Here is a 9328-nt window from a genome sequence, read left to right as displayed (position 1 = left end):
ACCCCGACATGGCACTCCATCCCAGGTCTCCAGGATCAGGCCCTAGGCTGAGCTAAACCGCTGAGCCACCGGGCTGCCCCACTGTGATCCTTCTAAATGAACTTAGATTGTCATGAGACAACCTGACAGGAGAAAACCAAAATGTATAGGCATACATATAATAAATCTACAGACCTGGAAATTCCAAAGACAGTGAGGTCTGAGGCTACAAAGACAGTGAGGCAATGTGAAGCTTATAGGAACTAAGGAGAGGTCTGAGGCTACAAAGAAGGCCGTTAGCAGGAAGGTGAAAGGGGATGTTTGGAAAAACAAGGTTGTCCTAGTATGCAGGTAAGTTCCTTATGTAAAGGGGAGTCTCTGTTCATAGCTCTCTTCCTGGTACAGGCTCTGCTTTCCAATGTAAATTTAGGCTATTGTGGGGGAGGCAGAGAGCTTTTCCTGTATCTCCTAGGTTTTGATTTCTTTTAACTCGAAATAATCTTTGCCAAAGTGGCCCATCTTGGGGCAACTTGCCCTGGGCCCCCATACCATCCATTAACCCATCTTAATGTTTTTATGCATTTTAAAATAAGTTTCAGACATTAGTATACTTCACTCCTGAAAACTTCAATATGCATGTTATTTGCTCTTGTATTTCTTTGTTTGAAGTAGTCATTCTTCATTCCCACCCCAGAAGCAACCACTGTTCTATTTTCACTGGGAATTCATTTTCCCTGTTCTATAATTCCATATAAATACAGTGTGTACACTGTTAACACAAATATTTTGATTTGCCCTTTATTTGGCTCACCAGAGGTTTTATACTTAGGGGTATGAACAACACTAAGATTCAGACTGGGGAAAAAGGATACAGGCATTTATGAAAGGAAAAGTAGACCCAGAATGAGGCCACCACACAGGCATACTGAAATATTTCACTTTCAGGAAAGAATCTATATGGCAATTGAGGATCTAGAAATCAATTCCTTTAAAGCTATCCATAAAAAAATAAAAAATAAAAAAAATAAAGTCATCCATACTCTTAAACACCTTAAAAATCTTCACATACCTTCAGGGAATATGTACCCTAAACCAATGATCAGTGTCCTAGACAAGGCATAAAGTACAACTCTAAAAGAAAAAAATTAGTTAATTTGAGTCAAAAATTAATACTTCTATATAAGAATAGACACCATAAACAGGAGAGACAAGATATTTACAACACATAAGAGATATATAATTAGCATCCAGAATAAAAAGAGGTACTTCTTGGGGTGGGTGGCTGGCCCCTTCAGAAGAGCATGTGATTCTTGATCTTGGGGTTATGAGTTAGAGCCCCACATTGGGTGTAGAGGTGACTTAAATAAAACTCTAAAAAAAAAAGAGCTGCTTTTACATTTTTATTTATTTTTTTAAGATTTTATGTATTTATTCATGAGAGACACAAGAGAGAGAGAGGCAGAGACATAGGCAGAGGGAGAAGCAGGCTCCATGCAGGGAGCCTGATGTGGGACTCAATCCCAGGACTCCAGGATCATGCCCTGGGCCAAAGGCAGACACTTCACTGCAGAACCACCCAGGTATCCCAAAAGCTGCTTTTTCCAAAAAAGATTTATTTATTTATTTGAGAGAAAGTGTGTGCTTGGGGGGAGGGGGAGGGGTGAAGGACAAGGAGAGATAGAATCTCACGCTGACTCCCCACTGTGTGGAGAGCCTGATGCGGTGCTCTATCTCTTGATTCATGAGATCACAACCTGGGCCAAAACCAAAAGTCAGATGCTCAACTGACTGAACCACCCAGGTGTCCTGAAAGCTGTTTGTTAAGGAAAAAAAGATTAAAGACAGCTTAACAGAAAAATGAACAAAAGATAAAAGTAGATAATATATACAGTAAAATATGGCTAATAGGAAAATATGTTTGGGGTGCCTGGCTGGCTCAGTCAAAAGCATACGATTCTTGATCTCGGGGTGGTGAGTTCGAGACCCACATTGAGTGTAGAGATTACTTAAATAAACTTAAAAAAATATGTTCAATTTCACTAGTAATCAGAGACTTGCAGTTAAAACAATAAAAACCCAAGAGAGATGAAAACATATCCACAAAAACATTGGGACAAGAATGTTCATAACAGCCTTATTCATAATAGCCGCAAACTGAAAAGAGACTAGATGTCTATCACCAGAAAAATGGATAAACAAACTGTGCCATGTTCATACAATGGAATTCTACTCAGTGATAAAAAGGAACAAACTAGTGATAGAGGCAACCATCTGTATTAATCTCAAAAACGTGCTGAGTGAAATTGTCCCCCAAAAAAGTACATATTATATCTAGAAGAGACAAAACTAATCTATCATGGAAAAACCTATCATGGAAAAACAAATCAGAGCAGTGGTTACCTGGTGGAAGTTGGAGCAGGGCTTGACCTGGAGGGTAATTATGGAACTTTCTAGGGGGGTTATGGTAATGTTCTATATTTTTGTAGAGGTTTGGGTTACATGGGTGTATGCATTTGTTAAAACTCAGCGAATATATACTCAAGGTTTGGGCATTCCACTGTGTATACATTTTACCTTAAAAATCTGTAAGCAGGTCAGCCTGGGTGGCTCAGCGGTTTAGTGCCGCCTTCAGCTCAGGGCGTGATCCTGGAGACCCTGATGGGGCCTGCTTCTCCCTCTGCCTGTGTCTCTGTCTCTGTCTCTCTCTCTCTGTGTGTCTCTCATGAATAAATAAATAAAATCTTTTTAAAAAAAATCTGTAAGCAGGGGCACCTGGGCAGCTCAGTCCGTTAAGCATCTGCCTTGGTTCAAGTCATAATCCGAGGGCCCTGGGATCCAACAGTACATGGGGCTTCTGGCTCAGTGGGGAGTCTGCTTCTCCCTCTGCTTGCGGCTCCCCCTGCTTGTGTTCTCTGTCAAATAAATAAATAAACAAATAAAAATCTTTTAAAAAATCTGTAAGCAAATGTTGAACTCTTCTTAATGATATGCATGCTGAAGTGTTTAGAAGTGAAGTGTAAAGATGTTTTCAATTTACTTCAAAATATTTAACAATATGATGAATTAAATTATGGATGAAGGGATGGGTAGATATGTGATAAAGCAAATATGACAACATGCTCATGTAACCACTACCTGAATTCACTGCATAATTTTTTAAACTTTATGTTTAAATTTTTCATAATAAAATGTCAGGAAAAAAAGCAGTAATGAGATACTACCTTGCACCCCCCAGATTGGCAGAAATGAGAACTGACAGTGTTCTGTGAAGATGTGGTGAGACGTGGTGGAAGTATAAACTGGTACGACCACCTTAGTAATTTAGCAATATCTAGTAGAGCTAAAGATGTTCATATTTTATGACTTAGAAATTCTAATTCTAGTATATAACCTAGAGTTTTGTGTGCCCAAGAAAATATGTGCAAGAATGTTCTTTGCAACATAGTTCCTCCCTAATTTTTTTGAAATATTTAAAATATTAAGTTTAAGAATAATACAATAAATACCTATATACCCTTTATTATATACCCTTTATTAATTGTAAGCATGTTGCCACATTTGCTTTATCTCTTGTAAATATACGTTCTTTTCTTCCTGAATCATTTGAGAGTAAATTGCACATAATCTCTGAATACTTCATGTACTTCCTACATAAAGACCTTGAGAAATATGGAACGCTTCATGAACTTGCATGTCATCCTTGTGCAGGGGCCATGCTAATCTTCTCTGTATCATTCCAATTTTAACATGTGTACTGCCGAAGGAGCACAGCAAGTGTTTCCTAAAGCAAAAGCATCCTTCTACATAACCACAATACAATGATTCCACTCAAGACATTGTAACATTTATTATAACGTTATTATCTGATTTATAATCCATATTCAAATATCTCTAATTATTGTAATAATGTCTTAAAGAGGTGTTTAAAACTCCATTTAGAATCTGCTCAAATGTCACAGATTGTATTTAGTTGTCACTTCATTTAGTCTCTGGTAAAGTTCCACAGCCTTTCTTTGTGCCTTTCGGAACATTGGCTTTTGAGGCGCCTAGGCAAATTGCTTTGTAGAATGTCCTTAAATTTGGATTTGCAACATCTTTTTAAAATATTTTATTTATTTGAGAGACAGTGAGAGAGAGAGAGAGAGAGAGTGAGAAAGAGAGAGTGCAAGCATGAGCAGGGGGAGGGGCAGAGGGAGAAGCAGACGCCCCACTGAGCAGGGAGCATGCTGTGGGTTTTCTGGGATCATGATCCAAGCTGAGCCAAAAGCAGATGCTTAACCAACTGAGCCACCCAGGCACCTCTGGATTCGCAACATTTTAAAGAAGGGGAGGCAATTAGTTTCTCCGCTCCTCACTTAGTATCATAAACAGCAGCAGCTTCCACTGGGTAAAAGAATGCAATGCAGACCTTGTCAATGGAATCACCTGTAGCCTCATGCTTTGGATGTAATCACAGCTGGTTGTGTAGGAGGGTTCAAGGACTGTCAAGCTTACACATGAGAAAGGCAAGGCCACGGCCTGACTGCTTTGGCTGGTTAAAGAGACAGCAAGTCATTTCTAGACTTAGACATTTGATTACTTAAGTAGACAGCAAAAAAAAAAAAAAAAAAAAAAAAAAAAAGAACAAGCCTAAGGTGCCTGCTCCCCACGATCCTTGTTCCACACACTAAAAAGGACAAGGAAACAACGGTGTTCCAACATTGCCAGGGAGTCCATTCTAGTCTGCCACTAAGGGGTTTTATGTTCTGCAGCTCTATTCCGAAGGCATAGGACAGAGAGCTTCATATCCCATCAGAACCAGCAAGGTGATCAGAAACTGTCTCATGGTAGCCTCCCAGGGAAGATAGCGATGTGAGTGGGAGATGACCTCCTTAGAGACCTCCTGTGCTCTTGTGTTTCAGGAGGATCACAAGGCATTCCGCCAAAACTCAGGTAGTTCAAGCCTTTGGCTGTGTGGATGTGTGCAATGTCACCACGGAAGAGCCATCTACATAAGGCTATTTCTCTACCAACAATGGATAGAAACAGTAGCGGTGGCCGTGGGTGAATGCAAGGACTCAGGCCCCTCTTGCATGATCTGGCACTGACCTGGATTGATCATGATTTGGAAGAAATCCAAGTTCAGATTTTTTAGATAACTGGATATCTTAGGTTAGTTCCTAGAATCTATATGTTGTCCTAGGAATAGATTCACTTCCCTTTGCCACACTTTGCCAAGGGAGAGAAGATATTAGTGGTAGTTTACAAGTTTGGCTTCTATGTTAATTGCAGTATACTTTACTTTTTATTACTTGGTTCTTTCTGGAGCGTAGGCCACATTTTCTCAATTAATTCTTTGGGCTTTCTTTAGAAATTCCTGAGCAAAGATCTCTGTGTTAAGGAAAGAACTCTTAACTGGTAGTTGGGTCTAAATAATGATTGCAGCGAGGTTTCTGTCCAGAGAGAGCACACTAAGTCAACACTTCTACTTCAGGATGGTGTCTGAACAAGGCCCATTCCTGTTTGGGTATGCCACATGTTATAAGACATTAGGAAAAATTAAGACTAACATTCAAAAACTCAATAACCCACAGGAAGCCTGTGGACTATTTTCAACATAACGTATTGGAAGCCTGAGAAAAATGTATGCCAATGATCAAAAATACTAGGCACTTGGGAAATAAAATATGCAGCTGGGTTAGTTGGCAAAGTCAAAGAGGCTATTGTAAGGGGGGAAAAAGGCATCTTTCAAAAAATGGAAATATAGTTTCTAATGAGGAGAAAAAGGAAGTCTGGGAAAATATGGCAGCTCAGATACAAAGTAGAAATTACATGGGCTAAAAAAAAAAAATGAGGAGTTCTTTGCCAGGGACTCTAAAGCTCCTCTCTGAAATGTATCCGAGAGAAAGCCAGCTAGAGAATCAGTGGGATTACAAGGATTACAAAGGGATTTGACGTGTGGCAGGAGCCCGGGAGGTGGGGGTTTCAGGTTGCTCAAGGCTTAAATGAGAGGGCTCTGCAAAGCTTTGGGTGAGGCCCTGGAGAGGTGGCTGAGAAAGAGAAGTTTTATCTTTCTCTCTCTTTCAGTGTCTTCTTTCCTATTCCTACTTCATTCTCTCCCTGGCCTTGCTTTGCTCCTCTTTGCCTTGAATGTCCCTTTTCTGCTTCTCCTTGACCGCTTCATGGTCATTTCCAAATTGTGGTGCCTAATGAGACAGCAGAATGCTTTGGACTGGGCTCATTCTGTAGGAACACACGTTCTCACCTACAATCAGTACTAAGAGATTTCTGCGCCTAAGTAGTTCAGATCAGGAGTATGGGGAGAGGCAAAGAGTGCCTCAAGGTCCTCTTCTTCCTCTTCTGGTGTTTGGAGAGGGTAGATGACCTGGTCACCCTTGACCTAGTAGGGTTTAGCTAGGGGAGCCTGACACCTGGTGGTTACATTTGGGAGGTGCAGAGGAGTTTTTAATAGCCCCACCCCTTTACCATTTACTTACATTTATTGAGCTATTACCATGGTATGAATCATCTCATTTAATACACAAAACAACCCTCTTGAAATATCATTATTTTGACTTGACATATGGATTATTTATGTTAAATGGCTGTGAACTGATTTAAGCAATAGGCAAGGGATTTTTTTTTCTTTACTCAGTTCCTGGGACAGTGCTTGCCACATAGTAGGTTCTCAGGAAATATTTCTTTTTAAAAATTTTTTTAATTTTTTATTGGTGTTCAATTTGCCAACATATAGAATAACACCCAGTGCTCATCCGGTCAAGTGCCCACCTCAGTGCCTGTCACCCAGTCACCCCCACCCCCGCCCACCTCCCCTTTCCCCACCCCTAGTTCGTTTCCCAGAGTTAGGAGTCTTTCATGTTCTGTCTCCCTTTCTGATTCAGGAAATATTTCTTTTTTTTTTGGAAATATTTCTTAAAATAATATTTTATACTTATCAACATCATGAAACATTAATTCAGAAGGCAGTATCTTTGTACTAGAATTGATGTAGGGGCGCCTAGGTGGCTTAGTTGGTTAAGCATCCAACTCTTGATTTCAGCTCAGGTCTTGATCTCAGGATCATGTATTCAAGCTCCATGCTGGGCTCCATCCTGGGTGTGGAGCCTACTTAAAAAAAAAAGAAGAAGAATTGATGTGAAGGCAGTGCCACCAGCCAGATAAGCCTAGACTCAGTCTGCTGCAACTCTTGCTTAAATGCTCTTACCCAGAAATCTCCCCATCTCAGATACTTGGAGACCATATCTAATTCTGGGAAAAATTCAAATCTATTGAAACTCTACTCACCTACAATCATCCTAGACTCTATCCTGGACACCACAAGGCTGAGTTCCTTTTCAAATGCAGCCATTTCATATTGAGAAAGCACCAGAAAAAACCCACAAGTTTCATTCAGCTGAGGCTGTTCAAATGCTGCCTTCTTCGACTTCTTTACCTGGACATTAGGGTCCCAAGATGGATGTTTGTTGATAGGAACACTGAAGATGTCTAGGATGATGGCCAATTTGTTAGAGAGGAAGACTGTGAATCAAGTGGCAAACCTCACTGAATGACAGAGAGAGAAAGAGAGAGACTGACCAGTAGGTTGTTAGATGACCACAATGAAGAAGAAAAAATGAATGGATGATATGAACCCCAAGGAAGCAATGTTGAAAGAGTTATGGCTTAGAAGTAGTGGTGAAGTAGTAGGAGAATGTCAACCCTGTCTCTAGGTCCTGTGATATGTGGAGATGCAGGGGAAGTGTTGTCTTCAGGGGAGAACCATGTTTCATTTAAGGCCAGAAAATAGGAGAGTTTCCATGGAAGAGAGTTTGTCTATCTTTGAATGAGAATTCTCTAGGGCCAAGTGGAAAGGTCTGGGACGGAGAGGCACAGTGGGAATTTGGGTGGGTGAGAAAGCACAGAAAAGTGTAGAGACAAAGGGACACGATAAATGATCAGAGGGGCTTCATCTTCGGTAGTGGCCAGATATGATAGAATGTAAAGAGGACTAGTAGTAGCTATCCTCTAAACTAAGGCAAGCTGGGACCCTTGGTTTTGGTGGGAGACTGGAACATTTGGAGTCATTATTTTGAAACTCATCAGGGAGCATTCAGAATAGACATGGTGGTTGCAGAGATAAAACCAAAACCATCTGAGTAATTAACCTTGGCAGGTAGAAAAGACAGGGAGCAGAAGGTGAGTAGTGCCTTGAAAAAGCTGAAAATGAAAGCCTCCACACATTGGCTGACCCCACGTAAAAAAGAAATCCAGGGGGATCCCTGGGTGGCTCAGCAGTTTGGTGCCTGCCTTTGGCCCAGGGTGTGATCCTGAAGTCCCAGGATGGAGTCCCATGTGGAGCCTGCTTCTCCCTCTGCCTATGTCTCTGCCCCTCTCTTTCTCTTTCTCTTTCTCTTTCTCTTTCTCTCATGAATAAATAAATGAAATCTTATAAAAAAGAAATCCAGTCAGTAAGCTGCCCCACAAGAAATGCTATACTCTTAGGCCCCAAACTTGAGTAGGTTCCTTGTCTTCTGATTTCAACATCTTTTTGGATGACAGCTTTCTAAAATGTTTGGCAGCTCTGGGGACTTCCTTTCTTTTTTCAAGATTAATTATTTATTTGAGAGAGAGAGAGAGAATGGGGGTGGGGGGCAGAGGGAGAGGAACAAACCCTGCTGAGTGTGGGGCTCAATCTCACAACCCCGAGATTATGACCTGAACTGAAATCAATAGCTAGACCTTTAACCAACCACCCAGGTGCCCCTCTTGGTATTTCCTTTTAGACAGTTCTTGATCCTCATGGAATTCATTAAGGTCTGTGTTCCTTGAGCCCATGGATCAACCATGTCTGTCTCTCAGATGCCCTTCTATTTCTGTCTATGCCCAATTGACATGTTTCCATAATGGGAATAAAGGAAGTGAAGCATCTGAAGATCCAGATACATTTTGAGCTGAAGAAGGTAATTAAGGAAGTGTATGTTGATGTACTCATTATTTCCAGTACAGCAGAAACCATGGTCATTGGCTGAAGGTGAGGGGGTAATTCCTATCTCATATGGTTGTGAGCATTAAACGAGATAGTGGATGTGAAGCATTTAGCATATGTGGCTCAATAAATTGGAGTTTTATTTTTAATTTTTAAAAGTTTACTTATTTATTTTTTAGTAACCTCTACACCCAATGTGGGGCTCAAACTCATAAACCCGAGATCAAGAGTTGTTGTATGTTCCTCCAACTGAGCCAGCCAGGTACCCCTAAATTGGAGTCTTATTTTTTTCTTTTTCTTTTCTTTTTTAAAGATTTTATTTATTTATTTGACAAAGAGAGAGAGCAAAAGCAGGGGGAGTGGCAGGGAGAGGGAGAAGCAGGC

At 40.7% G+C, this 9328-nt stretch overlaps 1 non-coding gene across 1 annotated transcript; it reads right to left on the bottom strand.

The window, feature by feature from the left end:
- Positions 1 to 3642: 3642 nt before the first annotated feature.
- Positions 3643 to 3748, bottom strand: LOC112934467 (U6 spliceosomal RNA). Its single transcript, XR_003237949.1, has one exon. It is a non-coding gene; the product is annotated as a U6 spliceosomal RNA (small nuclear RNA).
- Between the last annotated feature and the right edge of the window lie 5580 nt (positions 3749 to 9328).

Source organism: Vulpes vulpes, chromosome X (assembly GCF_048418805.1).
Source record: "Vulpes vulpes isolate BD-2025 chromosome X, VulVul3, whole genome shotgun sequence".
In the NCBI taxonomy this organism is placed as follows: Eukaryota; Metazoa; Chordata; class Mammalia; order Carnivora; family Canidae; genus Vulpes; species Vulpes vulpes.
The sequence above is the reverse complement of the archived record's forward strand: the minus strand, read 5'-3'. Positions and strand labels throughout refer to the sequence as shown.